This window comes from Rhipicephalus microplus, chromosome 5 (genome assembly GCF_043290135.1).
Source record: "Rhipicephalus microplus isolate Deutch F79 chromosome 5, USDA_Rmic, whole genome shotgun sequence".
In the NCBI taxonomy this organism is placed as follows: domain Eukaryota; kingdom Metazoa; phylum Arthropoda; class Arachnida; order Ixodida; family Ixodidae; genus Rhipicephalus; species Rhipicephalus microplus.
The window spans coordinates 10,563,034-10,580,494 of NC_134704.1; the positions used below are offsets into that span (position 1 = coordinate 10,563,034).

At 44.1% G+C, this 17,461-nt stretch overlaps 1 long non-coding RNA gene across 1 annotated transcript in view; it reads left to right on the forward strand.

The window, feature by feature from the left end:
- The window catches only part of LOC142817660 (uncharacterized), a 502,639-nt gene that overhangs the window by 14,121 nt on the left and 471,057 nt on the right, over positions 1 to 17,461 (forward strand). The window lies entirely within an intron of this gene.

Sequence of the window (17,461 nt, forward strand, 5' to 3'; positions counted from 1 at the left end):
TTCCGGGTCGGCGTCTTTGTCGTTTGCATGATTCTCGGTTTTCCCCGCTTCGTTGCATGATTTGTCGTCGTTTTTCGCCCCGTCGCCGTGGCTCACACCCTCTGTGGGGGACTGGCCAAGAGTTGGGGTGTTTTATATATTAGAGCACAGCTGTCATGCTCGTTAGTTTGATTGTGTTAAAGATACAAATAAATTATCATCATCATTAACTCAATGACTACACCAGTTTTGTGTACAGATGTTCAACTAGAGAGACTGAAACGTGCTCACTAGCTCTGCAGGGACCCAGCCTTACGCGACTAAGTGCAAGCTGTGCTAATTTTTATTGAAAATTTAATGATGGGGTAATGTAAGGAGTAGATATGTTAAAATTTAGAGATGAGATAACACTTGAAAAAAAAAACAAAAATCCTTCATCAAGCTTTGTTGGGCATAAAAAATGAAAATGTGTGTTTTATACGCCTATTAGTATACAAAGAAAGACAGGGCAGCCTCATAGCAGGGTAAACTGCTGGTTTACTTAAGATATTCTATTTAGAGGGGGTTTTCTGTTCTTTCACAATTAACTTTTTCTTTTTGTAACTGTTGCTGAACGAAATTTCTGTACAAGAATGAAGGAGGACAGGGTTTGTGGGACTCTCCAAGTACATATAAATACTTTTTACACACTGCACACACCTTCTTGAAGTTTCAAAAACGTATATTGAGGGCACCATTGTAAATGGGTAATGACAAATCAATTAATCGTTCACTAAACGTACCAAGGAACGACGTGTTCGTATTCATTTATTTATTACTTAAGAATTATTAAACAATTAGGTAAATAATAAAATAATTAGTTGGTAAAGTCTAAAATATTGAACAATAAGTATTAATTAATTATCATAGTATCCACCGTGCCCTAGGGCATTGCAGGAGGAGGGAGGACATACAATATTTTAATACAGAACTCACATGTCAACACTTCAACAATACAATCAAAAGGCAATATACTGCGCATTTCCGTAGTGGCACATGAGTACCCATTGTAAAGCAGGTTCAGAATGCCGTTTAGCACTGCAGAGTCTGCAGTGATCTTGTTTTTAATATTATTATTCTTACTCAGACCAGATGACTCAGAATGTAATAATAATAATAATAATAATAATAATAATAATAATAATAATAATAATAATAATAATAATAATAATAATAATAATAATAATAATAATAATAATAATAATAATAATAATATGAATAATAATAATAATAATATGAATAATATGAATAATAATAATAATAATAATAATAATAATATCGATGAAGTTGTCTTCTAGTTTAAAAAGTATATCTTCAAGAGCTGCATCAATCATCATGGCCGTTTGACCCAGTACACAAGAATAGAGGTTTCAATTTTTTTAGTAATCTCGTTTAGCAAGTACGAGGCATTTTTTTTTTCTGTTTTCTCTTTCTTCATGCATAACACTATCAAGTTGCGTGCTTTACTCAGACAAGAAACTCGCCCATTGTGGCGGATGCTGTTACATTAACTGAGTACCAGGTTGCGAGTTCGATTGTCAACGTCAGTGGCTACAATTCAATGCGCGCTGATGAAAAAGCGCTCATGTCGCTAGCACTGCACGCTCTTTGACGAACACCGAGCTGTCAAAATAAATTCTCAGCTGGCCAACCCTGGACCTATATGAAGAACAAATTTTGATGCTTTGGCACGGTAATAACTGTGGGTGTTATATGATGAAGCTCTTTCCAGGGTTTCTAGATTCAGTATATATTTTTGCAGTATACTATTTTCTTCGAAGTTGTTTAGCGTGATTTACGAGCGAAACAGAATCTCAGATAGTTTCTTTATATACACCATTTTTGCCTTGATAAATAGATGAGCATAGACATGCGATGCGTTCTCTATACTGAAAGGGTAAGGACACCAGTTTCCAGGCTGAGTTTATTCCTAACGAGTCTCCCTCATACAGAGACGGCTCTCAGCAAGTATGAAGCTCGGCCAATGCTGATGAGATATTTCGTCAGTCGCGTCAATTTTCGCATGGTGCACCTACTGACATTGACACTGGCGTGACGTCATGGCTACCGAATCAATTCTGGTGAGTTCACAAACCAGCATGGCTAGCCGTGTTTTGGTACGTCACGTACAAAGCCCCGCCACGGTGGTCTAGTGGCTAAGGTACTCGGCTGCTGACCCGCAGGTCGCGGGTTCGAATCCCGGCTGCGGCGGCTGCATTTCCGATGGAGGCGGAAATGTTGTAGACCCGTGTGCTCAGATTTGGGTGCACGTTGAAGAACCCCAGGTGGTCGAAATTTCCGGAGCCCTCCACTACGGCGTCTCTCATAATCATATGGTGGTTTTGGGACGTTAAATCCCACATATCAATCAAAGTCACGTACAAAACATAACAGGTGGCTTTTTACGCGTCACTAACGTAGCCATGGTTTTGGAAAGGTCATGGTATTTAGCGCAAGCACGTGAGAGAGAGAGAGAGAGAGAGAAAGAAAGAAAGAGAGAAAGTACAACTTCATTGTTTATGTCTAGTGCAGACTCTGAAGCTGCTCCAGGCCAGGGCTGCTCTCACGTGGGGAATGACAGCTGTATAGCCTAAAAAAATTCCGCCATATCCACGAAGTGAATGATGATGAGTGGGCGAAGCTCCGGAGGTAAACCTGGTAAACCATGAATCCTCTGTACATTTTGCCCACTCGATTTTATTACATCGCTCCCCCTAGCGTACGTCGCCGCACTAAATCGAACGATTGCCTTCAACCAATGACACGCGCCATATGTGACATCATTCCTATTTTATAAGATCTCGCGTCTTTCATCAACTACAAGTACCGCTTTCTAGTTTATAACATCTTGCATCTTTTCATCATCAGCTACAAGTACCACCATCTAGTAAACACTACAAGAACTAAACGAGAGGTGGCTACATACAGGAGACGGTACCGCCATCTAGTGAACACTGCAAGAACTAAACTAGAGGTGGCTACATACAGGGGACGGTACCGCCATCTAGTGAACACTGCAAGAACTAAACTAGAGGTGGCTACATACAGGCTACAGGGGACGCACAGCCCACGCCCTAAGGAGCTTCGCCCCTAAAAGTTTTGTGGAGAAACTTCACAGTTATCCCCGAAAAGGGCTTTTTGCTCCTTCTAAAGGCGGAATGCGCGCAAAAGATTGCACACGGCATAGTGAGGAGGGGCACTTTCCTCCTTGTGGATTAAAGCACCAGTTTTTTTTTTTTGAGTAACTACAGTAATGTTCACACCGCGCGCAAACGACCCATCGGTGTCAACACAACCTTGTTCCCTTCAGAAGGTGCGTAGCGTGGTGTGGTGTAGTGGTTAGTGTACGCGCATGTCGACTGAGTGGTCGTGAGTTCGAATCCCATCTGTTTGCAGCATATTTTCTGAAGTTTATTTCTCAATGTGACGCTTACAGATCAATCGTACATCTAACTCAAATGTCAGGACGCACTGCGAAAGGCTGATTGAACCAACCAAAAACCTGGTTTTTCCTTTGCTAACAGTTGCTTCTTTGAGGAGTAACCGCGCGTTCTCGCGGTTACACCTTTGCAGTTACTCCCAAAAGAGTGCAATGGGTGTGGCAAGTAAGTTACTCCTCTAAAGGAGCAGTCTCGATACCCTTTTCCTCCTTTACTTCTTAGAGTGATACCAGCATTATCACAGGCGCACTGGACGAGAAAGCTTACACCGTGTCGTGAGGTTGGGGTACAGTAGAAACCAAAACTAGGTTTCGATTCATTTCTCAGGGGAACTCATCATTAGAAGTACATTTCCTGGGCTCTTGAGGATTTCGCTTTTTATTTGACGCACGAATGAATCATGGGGGCTGCTTGCACTATATAGTGTGTCAAAGGCTGGAAGCAACCATGGATCTATTGTTCGGCCTATAGCTAAGTTTTTCTATATAGTAATTCCAAGCTTTAGCTAGAGATGCTAAGTTTTTGCTAGTACTAGGCTCCGTGGTACTAGGCTACTAAGTATGGCTATAGACTTGGTTGTTCTCCCCCGGTTTCGGTGGCTTTCCAACACCACACATGGATCATATGGTTTAGTCGGAACATGTCACGCGACTATAGTAATTACCTGCTTTTAGTCACGTGACTAGATACCTTCAAGTTTCGGCGGGCAGATGTCACATGAACCTGTTACCTGAAGTAACATTATTTTAGTCGCGTGTTTTTGGTCCCGCAACTAGTTATGTGATGTCACGTTATTTATACTGACGCAGTAGACTCGGCAATCACAGTTTCACGCCGGATAAGTTGGCACACGTGTTGTGGGAAGTTAAAGAGGTCGAAGCAAGCGTGTGTTGGTTCGTGGTGATGATCATGCCTGCTCGCACTACCCGGCGCCATGAAAAAGCTCCGCTCTAAAAAACAAACCAAATAACTGAAAATTTTTGCTTGAAGATCCCTTTAAAGGGAGCCAACTATCAACGCAGCGCAAGCAACACGCCCCTGAGCACGCGGCTGACAGGGTTTCATTGCAGCTATTTAGGAAGGTGCACGGTAAGCATAAACTGCGTGAAACAGTTCAGTATGCTTGTTGTGAACCAACTCCGTGAATGATAGGTACCATGTGTCCTCGTTTACCCTTCGACACTACCGTTCCTGTAGACACCGCATCTTTTGACTGCACTGGACACACAGATTGTTCTCATCCAATCTGTTTCATGTGTGTCCTAGTTGCGTTGCTGTCGTGTTTACGTTCAACAATTATTTTTTCTAGGACGAGTTGGCATTTACTGAAGGACATGATGTTTTGGGACAAAACTCGTATATAAAAAGTTGAAAGCCGACTCTCGCACTTCTTTTTGCCTTTTAGTGTTTCTTTCCGAGTTTAGCGCTACATTATCACGGCCTCCTTTCGATATATAAAATTGAGGTATTGGGCACCGATGTATTTTTTGAAAAGGAGTAATCTGAAACGGCATGGCATAAAATGATCTCGATCAAGTAGGAGAACAAGGGCTGAAGCACTTCTTGAGGACTTCATTTTCTACCCCCAGTAAGTGGATGAATTTTCTAAACACGGTACTGTTCGATTGATGGCCGATCCCCTGGAGTGGGTTGCGCCAAGATGATGAGGAACCAAGCCAGCAACTTTCGGTAGATGCCAAGAACAAGAAAGCACTTATGACAATCCAGAATTGTGCGCATTATGCCAGGAAGAACCACTGCCTCTTCAAGTCTAGTAATCACCATTACACCCATGTGACGAGGCATGGCATGGACGGAAGCACAAGGACGATGCTAACTTCATCGCAGAATATTGCGTTACCGTACATTGGACTCCTTTGGGCTTCTTTTACCTGCTAATTCAAACCCAAATGAAATGTTTCTATCTATATGAGTCAAATACAAATTTAACTCCTGTTTATCGATGGTATTGGGCCATATAGTTTTTGGCAGAATATAGATTTGATGTATTTAGGAGACAGGAACATAATGGCAAAAATTGTTTGAGCAGTCTTGACCGTATCAACAGTAATAATAATGAGCGGTTTTTCTTTTTTTTCTCTAGTTTCAGGTAAAGTGCTTTTCCCGTGAGCTCAGATTTTGGTGCACGTTGAAGAACCCCAGGTGGTGAATTAAAGTGCATTTGGTTCTTTTAGGGAAAACAAAAACACCACAGTTTGAGCCAGAATATTGGAGGCTTTCTGCAAACTATCCATGGGAATATTTATGTTCTGACACAACAGCTTCCTTTTGCGCACTCTGTTTCACAGGAATGGTTGTATGTTTTCGGAAAGACACATATTAATTTACTTTTCTTAAATTGTTCTTTCTTTATAGGTTTTGAATGGAAGTCACCCTTAGCTCGTAATCGTCACTTCGTTGTCTGACGGCGTGCTCCTCACTGATGATTTCTTAGCAAAAGAAAAATATAAAGGCAAGATATAAAAAAGAATAGAAGGCACGGAGAACAACTTCTGACTGTCATTTATACCAATGACTTCGTTGAAGCTACAAGTTGCGCCGAGACGGCGGCATAGCATCTCATTCCTGGATTGGATTTGTGGGGTTTAACGTCCCGAAACCACTGTATGGTTATGAGAGACGCCGTATAGAGGGCTCCGGAAATTTCGACCACCAGGGGTTCTTTAACGTGCACCCAAATCTGGGTACACGGACCTACAACATTTCCGCCTCCATCGGAAATGCAGCTGCCGCAGCCGGGATTTTATCCCGCGACCTGCGGGTCAGCAGACGAGTACCTTAGCCACTAGACCACCGCGACGGGGCAGCATCTCATTCCTATACTTCATTATTGTGTGTGCAAACAGCTGAAGGCTTAGCAGAGAGAGACCTCTCCAGATATTATTCTGCGATACTACACTTAACTTGAGCCTTGCAACCTTATGTTGTAGCTGGATCGGTAGGAGTATAAAGGTGCACCTGTGAACATTTTATTGCAGTGTGAACGGCTGCAAGCAAACTGCATCACCATGGTGCACATCTGGCATCTGGGCACGTTGGTATTCCATAATTAAGAACAGTAAAAGCGCACTAAAACGGGGACACAAAGACGGCACACACACGCTTACACGCACACGTGCACGCGCACGCACGCACAGTGCGACTTTCAACATCTTTATGTTATTTACACTTGTTTCAGTGTGCTGTTAAGTTTTCTTTTTTAACACTGTAGGACTTATCGATATGGAGTAGCCGAGGTAATATAGACCTCAACCTATCGACTGCAAGACAGTTGAAGGGAACCTTGCGTAATGCCGTCCTTCGGATTGGAAAGACTTTGCTGGGCTGGTCCAAGGTGAATCTCATTCCTTCCAGACGCACTGACACAGCTTACTATGCCGCGGAGGACCAGTGCCTAGATACGGCAGCCGGCCCCCGCAGGTCGCGGGAGTGAATTCCGAGCCCGGCGGCAGCATTTTCGAAGAAGGCGAAAATTATTGAGGCTTAAATTTAGGTGCACGTTAAAGAAACCTGTTATCTGGCTGAAATTTCCGGAGTCGTCCACTATAAGGCATTTTTCATTATCACATTGTGGTTTCGTACTTTAAACTCCAACAATTATTGCTATTATCACTTGCTATGCATGATGGCAATATATGTAAATTAAAGAAAAAAATGTGATTCATCCCTTTGATATAGAACCCCTCTGACATAGAAAGTAAGACACGTCTTCACAAAATCAGTTCAAGGTTTATTACACATTCGTATGTAGTGTCTATTGGTGTTTAGTGGCTAGAACTTTTAGATGTTGATGCGGCCATGTTGATACCCGGTGGCTTATTTTCGCCACGACAATCAATGACTCGCGACTAGTATACACTTCCCGGAGACACTGCGCGTACCTGATTATCGCACAAATCTCACTTCAACTTGAGCGTTCGTAAACCGTACAAGCGAAAGCAAACGTGTTTTCATTCAATTGTTTCGGAAGTCATGATCTGCTGCAGCGAAGGAGCGTAATTTGCGGGTCGGCGACCGTCATGCGGATATCATGTGGTGTGCAGCGTCGTGTTATCGAGCACGCTTCGGTGAAGATACGATTCATTTCCGTCACGCATCGGTGTCTGTATGACAGCCACTTGGGTCGCGATGCGCTCAACTTCGTAAATGCGAGAGATGAGGTCTCAGCTCGTGCCGTCAGTGCGCGAATATGTCCCGCTTCTCCCTGGCATGTTCATCGCTGCACCGAAATTATTTGTGCGGCATTCATCCGTTGGCGCCATTATATTTCAGCGGGGCTTAAGGCAGAAGTTCTCGTAGTCGGTACCATCGCACTCGTATCAGTGAATGGCGGAAATGCACTGTTGTTGCATATCGACGCTGCGCTACATTGCCCACGCAAGCACAGCGCGAAAGATGCAACTGCGTCGTCAGCGCAACTGCGTCTCAGCGAGTCAAAGCACGCAAATGCGTCGTCAGCGAGTCAAATCAGTGCGTAGATCGCGTCGCAATTACAGACTGCGTTTGCGGTCTGCGAAATCAGCCCCAGCAACCTTGTCGGAGCTGGCTGTGAAGGCAGCACTACACTTTGGCTGTGTTCCAATTCTTAGACAGCACGTAGGCAGTCTACGAAGACTGCTTAGACAACGGAATCGAGCCCATGCTGTCCGAGAAATGGAACACATTTAGACTGCTTTTACGCGACAATGCGCCACCTCGCTTCGAAAAAAAAAGCTAAAATAAACAAACGTAACAGTTGTATTTTCTGGCTTATTTCGTGTTGAAATAAAAAAAATCAAATAAACGTTACTCACACTGAGCGTCTGGAAAAGCGTCAGCTTGTGTGCAGACGACCATTCCGACGATATTCCCGTTTATCTGAGCGATTCGATGAGGCGCCATCTTGTTTAGACAGCAAAGTAGCCTGCATCGTATTTGTCTACGATGCGGGCTTCTCGGAGCTGTCTATTTTGCTGGCTTCGTGAGAATTGGAATAAGACTTAAGATGGCGCCGTTCATTTAGCTGTCTATTTAGCCGTCTTCTACGGTGAGTATTAGAGCACAGCCTTTGTTTCAAGTAGGGCCGACGCCACTTAGACGTACTTGTATGCATTACATTAAGCACCACACTTGCCTATAGGCTATCGGTAATCTTTCTGTTATACCTCCATCATTCTAAATCTGAACAGTAAATTTCAAAGCCACTCGATTCTTGGCCGATCCCCCACAGTGGGTATGCGCCACTAACAATAGGAGAACAACAACAACAACACTTAGACGGTGTTGGTGGGCTCTTTGATGCCACAGCGTTCGTTAGAATGCTGAAATCGAGGTGCCAAGGGGCTTAGACTATACCGCAGCGTTCTCTACCTGTGTTAGTTGGCGTAGTAATGCAGTACTTCTCTTGTCAGCTCTCAGGCGGCGGCACCACTCCTACGCACGAAGAGCAGGGTTACACTAATAAGGAGTGTGGCACATTAGGCGCGTATGAAGAGATTCTGAGACATGGGGCGATGTCCCAGTCAATTAAGCGCGCGGTTCCTACTGTCGCTCATCAAGAAATTGTGAGATAGATTCCCGGTACTCTAAAATTGCGAAATTTTTGCTTGTGGGTAAAATCTTTACATACTGCTGATGTAAAATTTAACAACGTAATGTCCGTGACAGAAATACGCCAGTAAAGACTTCGTGGACCCCGACATGATCAAAATCGGCAGATCCCACGTACAGTGGGAATCGATGATATGCGAATCACGTATGAGGGAGGTTGATATGCCACTTTAAAATAAGCACAACGTTACGAGGCCGACGTAAATTATGCCGTACATGACTTCCATGTCATGATCTTCATGTTTGGACGTGTCACTTACCTTCGTCATCTATTCACGTCACCCGGTACCAGATTTGGCTTATGTGGAGCTAGCGAAGCGGCAGTGAGCGTGCTGTAAGCGTAGCATCTAGTCGAAGTGTTACATGACGCGAATGCCATGATTATCATGTTTGGACGTGTCATTTACCTTCGTCGTATATTCACGTCCCGTGATACCAAATTTGGTATATGGGGAGCTAGCTAAATGGCCGTGAGTGCATCAAGAACGCGGTATGTTGTCATATTTTACATGACATGCATATCATGATTATCATGTTTAGACGCGTAATTTACTTTCGTTGTCCCTTCACGTCTTGTATTAGCAAATTTGGAATACATGAAGCTAGCGTAACGGCCTCGCCCCGCCGCAGTAGTCTAGTGGCTAAGGTACTCGGCTGCTGACCCGCAGGTCGCGGTATCAAATCCCGACTGCGGCGGCTGCATTTCCTATAGAGGCGGAAATGTAGGCCCGTGTGCTCAGATTTGGGTGCACGTTAAATAACCCCAAGTGGTCGCATTTTCCGGAGCCCTCCACTACTGCGTCTCCTATAATGATATGGTGGTTTTTGGACATTAAATTTCACATATCAATCAATGGATTACATGACACACATCTCATAATTTTGATGTTTGCACCAGTCGACATACCTTCGACATCCATTCACGTCACGTAATACCGAATTTGGAATATGTGAAGCTAGCAAAACGACCGCGAGCGCACCATGAGCGTGGCGTGTAGTCATGATTTACATGCAATGCATGTGATGACTTTTACGCTAGGGTCTGCCACTCTATGTTCGCCATGCAGTCATGTCATCGCATGCCAGTTTCGCAATATGTCATGTGAACGAAACAACCGCAAGCGCAGCAGGACCAGGAAATGTAAATCATGACATTCATGACATACATGTCACAATTGTCATGTTATGACTATTCAGTTATGCTCGTCATACAGTCATGTTATGCTATACCAAATTTGGTATCGATACCGTTATCGAAATGGCCAGGAGAGCTAGAAGTAATACGGGGCTATAGATAGACGAATACGCTCTAACTCACCAAAGTTCGGTAAACAAAGCTTGGCATTTAAAACACTTTCACGTTAAAAATAGAGTTCTGGGGCACCTCGGTGATACCCAGGCAGAAAATACATTATGACATTCACTAGGTCGGACGCGTAGGCAAAGGCGTGGAAACATGCGGAGCCGAGTTTGGAGCCAGATGGACAGTCAAGATTTTCTTCCCGTGAAGCTGCCGGTGGCGAGCTGGGTTCCAGCCAGTGCGGCACGGGAGCGCTGCGATTTGTCACGCTGCTCTAGGACGCACTACGGCGGGCAGCTGCCAGCCCTGACAGGCGATTTGTACCGAGCACGGTGAAAGTACCGAGCCTCCACATAGACTGATTCCTGCGGCTTGCGAGCGCACCGAGGGATGGGTCTGCACCGCACGCAACCGAGGGATTCCTATCAACATTGAACCACTAGTAGGCTGCAGCAGCAGTGCGCAAACTCTGTGCCTGTGTGTTCGTGTGTGCAGGATTGATTGTTATCTCGAACAAAACATCCGAGCTGGGCAACTCCCGTGTATCTTTCACTACATTACGTTATTGTCCTTTTCAAATAGTATTGACAGTCCCATAACAATTAGAATGGTTCAGTATTCTTGAGACTCGTTAATAATACTAAAGAAGTTTAAAGAATTAGAAACACTAAAGCATCGCCTTTAAGAGTAGAACGCGACAGCAATATCCTGTTTTTATTGCGTACTTCAACCACTCAGTGGATGAACCTTTTCGAATTTGCTATGCACCCACTACCTGGCCTCATGGGAAGAAGTGCAGTAGCGTGTGTGCCTTTTGTAGCGGGTGACAGGCTTTAAACCACGAAGTCTTTATTATAATCGCACATTCTTACGCGCACTGACAACGGCCGCTTGTACCACGCATTATTACTGCAGTATTTTATGCTGTATTGTGAAGCGTGTTAAAGGACGCATGTGTTTGTACAGCATGAAAGTTACTTTCACTGCATTTCCAAGCAGAAGAAGCTATTTTCTCCGTAATCACAAGCAGACGTATGGTCGTGTGGTAGAACATCCGCTTGTCACGCAAACGACCCGAGTTCCATGATCCATCCCCACTCGGATTCAAACGACCCTCGTTGGATGCCTACTTTGAACCATAAATGTTTGTATAATTCATTTTATTGACATCTTTCTCGGTTTTTCGGTCATGCATAAGATGAATATTTTTCGCTCACAACGATGGAGATGCCGGAATTTCGGCTAAACGAGCTCTTTCACGCTATCGCGGTAAAAAACCGGGTTGAAACCATTACTGACACGGTATAGCTGAATCTCGCCGCAGTTACATCATGTTATACCCTGCTGTGGTATAAACAAAGCGCACGTGATTCACAAAGTGAACTGGAAAAGAGAGGTTTGCCATGTCATTCGTTGCCGAGTTTAGATGTGGCAGTGATGATGATGATGATGATCCTTGTTACTCTGGCGCACACCCACAAAGGGGGATCGGCCAAGAACCGGGCTTATGGTGTTTCAGACACAAAGTAATTTTGGACTGAAGAAAATTATATAGAAAGAAAAGCAAAAAATAAAAAAAGGAGTATATCTGAGCAGGGATCGATGCAGGCTATCAGATGCGATTTGAGACAGAGGTAAAGACAGAAGTAATTCTTTACACACACACACACACACACACACACACACACACACACACACACACACACACACACACACACACACACACACACACACACACACACACACACATATATATATATATATATATATATATATATATATATATATATATATATATATATATATATATATATATATATATATATATATATATATATATATATATATATATATATATATATATATATGGTGTTTAGGAACTTGGCACTGACAATATGAACGTAAAAGGATGGCTTCTTTTTTTTGTACTCGCTGATACCGTATACCGTGACCACGCGAAGCTATATATAGTAAAGGTCGTAAAGTGGAAGAGTCAAAATTACAAGGTGGCCTGCATTCAGACGTGCGGTTCCTAAAATGAATGCAAATCTTTAAAATTCACATTTATATATATGAACTAAATGACGTGCAACCAAAGCGTTTATAACGCATCATCTGAGTTCCAAACAGAAGAAGATAATGTTAGCGCTCAAAAGCGCCCTTGTTGTCTATTATAATGCTTTGTGTCATCATTGCTCCTGATGCGCGTTGCGATTAGCTATAAGATACGCGAGAGTGGCATGTACTACACGGGTGACTAACGAGCACTCTCAAGCATGACCCCTGCTTTGCGAATAAGAAGCACGTAATTACCGATACACGCTTGGCTTGACCAGACGTATTTTCGTTCAAGTGCATGAAAAATACCAACAATTAAGGCTCGTATAACTCTAATCGTTGCTTCATTGTTTGAGGCTTGTCTTTTATGCCAAAAAGAAAGCGTGTGCTGCTCATTGTAAATGTAGCAAGTGCTGTCCGTATCACCCACACTATATCACTGCCCTCCCTCGCACTTTTTCAATAGTAATTGAATGGTGCGTTAGCGCTATTAGCATCCAGATGTGAAAATGTCGTATTAGCTTGTTCTCAAAAGACATGCTTCCCTTAGCAGTGGTTACATGATATTCTATGCATCAATTCTGCGGCACTATACTTCTGTTCGCGTTAGGGAGACCACCCATCCCGTGACTCGCGTAACTGTCCCGCACTGAAGGCAATTGACCCGCGTTCCGCGAGAGGCATGAATATATTCGCAGATGTAGCGCATTTCATTAGTTGTTATTATTGTTCGGTAAAGCCCTGAGTACAGTAGTGTCCGTGCCGATGACACAACGGTTATGTTGCCGTAGGGCTGTTGACACGAAAATCGCGTGTTGGATCCGGGCCATGGCTGTCGCACTTAGATGGAGGTGAAAAACCAGAGGTCCTTGTGTTTACTTTGTGACGTCAGTGCTCTTTAAAGAACATTAGGTGTTCGTAGCCCTCTATTATGGCGTGCCTTATAATCGTATTGTGTTTTTGTCGCCAAAAAATCCCTGATATATATTGTTACTTGTGATTCGCGTCGTTGTTATACAAGAGCACCCTTGTGGCCCTACTACTATAAGTAATGAAAACAAAAGGCAGCCACGTTTCTCGACTCGTCTTAATGGTGGGCCACAGCCATGGAGGTGAGTGCCAAACCACGCCCTGAGGTGCCACAACCGGATCAAAGTAGAGCAGCGTATAGATGAAAAGAACGGCGGTCGATACTTTTTTTTTAACGTCCGGGATGGGTGTGCCCCGAAGCGTGGCGACGATCGAGTGACCGTGTTTCACCCGCGACGCTCAACGCGTGGTTTGCCGACACTCTCCAACGTTCCGCCGTTTTGCTCGCTGATATTCTGCTCTCGTAAGGCTCGCACCGAGCCCCGCCGCGGTGGTCTAGTGGCTAAGGTACTCGGCTGCTGACCCGCAGGGCGCGGGTTCAAATCCCGGCTGTGGCGGCTGCATTTCCGATGGAGGCGGAAATGTCGAGGCCCGTGTGCTCAGAATTGGGTGCACGTTAAAGAACCCCAGGTGGTCAAAATTTCCGGAGCCCTCCACTACGGCGTCTCTCATAATCATATGGTGGTTTTGGGACGTTAATCCCCACATATCAATCAGGCTCGCACCGAGAATAGGCAGTTCGCAAGGATGGTCCACGGGACATACCTTGAGCACAATAAGTTGGGATCGATGTCAAACTTTCAAATAGAGATTTAAGCGAAACTAACAAGCAAGCAGGTCAAATGAATAAATTTTGCGGGAACGAAACCACAGTTACTTCCACAACTATAAGCGTATTTTTGGAAGAGGAAAATGAAAATTAAGGTTTCATTGCCTAAAATTTAGCAACGAAACATTTTGCACATTGATATCAGTGTGAGGCTATAGATTTCAGTTCTTTTTAGATATTTCCGACATACTGGCTTTTTAAAGATCACAGACAAATCGTACTTCAAGCCTCTGATATCCTGAGAGGGGTATGTTCCTCATTTTTATCAATTAAATCAATTAAAAACTATGTGCGCCCTCGTGGACACCGTCAAAATATAAGACGTCGCAGCGAGTTGGTGCGAAAATTTCAAGGCGGCCTCGCTACTAGAGCTGTTTTATTTTAGCCCGTTCTCTTGTACCAGGCGTCTTCTTGATGCAAGCGTACTGATTTTGTAATTGTAAAAAGGGTGATTTACTAATATGAGAAAAATCGTTTTTTTTTGTATGGCGTCTTTTTAAACGGCTTACCTGTGCGCTTAGACTACGCATGCGCATAAGGCACAAATTTATCGCAGCATAAATGGCGTGTCTATTTCGCTTTTATAAGAAGCGTAAACACACGCACACGCGCACACGCGCACACGCGCACACGCGCACACGCGCACGCGCGCACACGCACACACTCACACACGCACACACGCACACACACACGCACACACACACGCACACACACACGCACACACACACGCACACACACACACCACACACACACCACACACACACACCACATACACACCACACACACACCACACACACACCACACACACACCACACACACACCACACACACACCACACACACACACACACACACACACACAAACACGCACAGAGAGAGAGAGAGAGAGAGAGAGAGAGAGTTCATCTGTAGAAAGGCATAGAGGTCGGCCTGAGTTACAGTTTGTTCGGGCATGCTACTTTACAATGGGAAAGGGGAAGAGGGTAGTTAAAAAGGGATGAATGAAGGTGGTAAAGTAGGGAGGCGAGAATAGTGTCCTGTTATGCTGAGGCAGATCTAAAGACGTGCATTTACTTCCGTGGCTTGTAAGAACGCTTGAACGACTCACATAACCACATTAGTGCGGCTGACGTCAGTTCAAGAACCTAACACAAACTGAGCTGCTAATGGTTTTAGGAGCTTACTCGGGAAGCTTCATATGCTCGCGCCCTGTCCGGCGGCATCGCATCGGTGTGTGCACCAGTGTTGCCAGTGCACACTCGTCCGGTCGCCGCTCCAAGTTGCCGCTCCAGTCACCGCTCCGGTGATTCCGACTATGGTGGCTAGCCACCATAATTCCGGCAATGCTCACTAGGTTCAGCGCCGCCACCCAAGGTGTTTTCAAAGCGTTGGGGTTAATGGGCAGTGAAGGCAAAATAAACTTAGTAGAAACTTGGTAGAAATAAACTTGGTAGAAATAACCAAAAGGAGGTTAACTGATTGGTGGCTACAATCAAGGTGCGAGTGAAATTCAATTATTCAACACATAGTGATAGTACTTAACTTTATGGCTAGGTGGCGTGAAACGCCACCCGATCTAAAGGGCACAGCCGGATACTTCCATCCATCCGTAGGTTTTCGATGGCCCGAGCTCTCGCATCCTCGCGACTACGTCCACTTCGTTCTCGTTGCTTCGTAGACGCAGCAGCACATGACAAGTTCCTACGATGAGTGTTACACATAGGTACTGATCAAATTCAAGGCAAACTTTATTGGAGATCAAGTCACCGATACTCGTATCTGTAAGTAATTTTGTCAGAAACAAGTATATTTTTATTTATAATTAAAGTGCGCGGGTTTCCTCCTCCATTCAAATAAGTGCGCGCGTGCCGCTCCTCTAGTTTGGAGGTGGCTGCGTACTGCTACAACGCACTGCTACTACATACATCGCGGACGCACGATCAACGGCGTAAGGAGCTTCGCCCCTAAAATAAAATACGTGGCTTTAAGCGCTAAATTACCGATCTTGTTATGAGGCATGCACGTTACGGAACAAAACTCCGGACTAACTTCAGCATCCGGGTTTATTTAACGTCTACAGAAATTAAGTACGTGATCGATATTGACCCCAAAAACATGTGGTGGCTTAGCGAGCAGCTGTGGTGGTGAATGTCTCGCCCTACTACGCTAGCACTTGTGGTTGTGCCCACACTTCACAACCAATGACCGAGTTCTCTGGCATATGTGTGCAATTCGGTTTGCTATTGCTGCCTTTTTTTTCTTCATTTTACGAGAATTTCGAGCTTTGTTCTTTTTTGGAGCCAAGCCGCAGGACGACTAAAGGAACGGCAAAACTGTGGCATAATTTTCGCACTCTTAATTGTGCACTCCTAACAAAAGAAAACAAAGGATTGAAAACGAAAAAAAAGGGAGGGAACGTTTAGCCAGCAACAGTCTTTTGTATGTAATCTACGTCACAGGAAGCACATAGAATAAAAAAGTGATGGATGAACCTTTTGCGTTTGTGAACGCAAACGTTCATGTTAATGATTTTGTGAGCTGTTCTGCTCCGTGTAAAATTTTACTCTTGTGATTTTTTATACTATGCGAGCTTTTCTGTAGCGTATTAAGTAAACATGGATAAATATAAATTTGTGTGCTTATTTCTGTTGCTATGGGAATGTTGATAACTTTCCGATGATGCGATGTGCGAGTATTATCCGGTGTCATATATAACCGCCAATCTTTTCATGAAAACAATTATGAAAAATGTGCATATTAAACCCCCATGTTGATATTTTATTTATTTATTTATTTATTTATTTATTTATTTCTGGTAGTCATCACCACAGAATCAACCACATCGGTGCGGGAAATCAGCTATACCAGTCAAAGTCCAGTTTCAGTGTCCCTTCAAAAAAGTAAAGCTGATATTATCACGATGCCGCGAACTTCATTAGGCTCAATGACGTCATCATCTGCGCCTCTACGTTTCCTTGTAAAGGTTATGCTGAACGGCGCCCTCGAAACGCCCAGATAAACGCCTTATGAGTGCATGTATTTGCGCATCCCATTTCCTTCTTTTCTTGTTTAGTATCGTTCTTCAGCTACAGAGCGTGTTCTTCTCCTTTGGCCTGCTTTACACAAAGGCTATGTCACAAAGAAAACAAATCTGATTAATTTGGCTTCGCCTTTCCCTTTGGTTTTATTTGTACCAGTGGTAGTGGGAAGTATATATTACTTAGACAACCCGCTGGCTTTCAGTATGTATGATGCATCGCGCATCGAACAAACTGGTTCCGTATACCGAGATGATGATGATGATGATGATGATGATGATGATTTGTGGGGTTTAACGT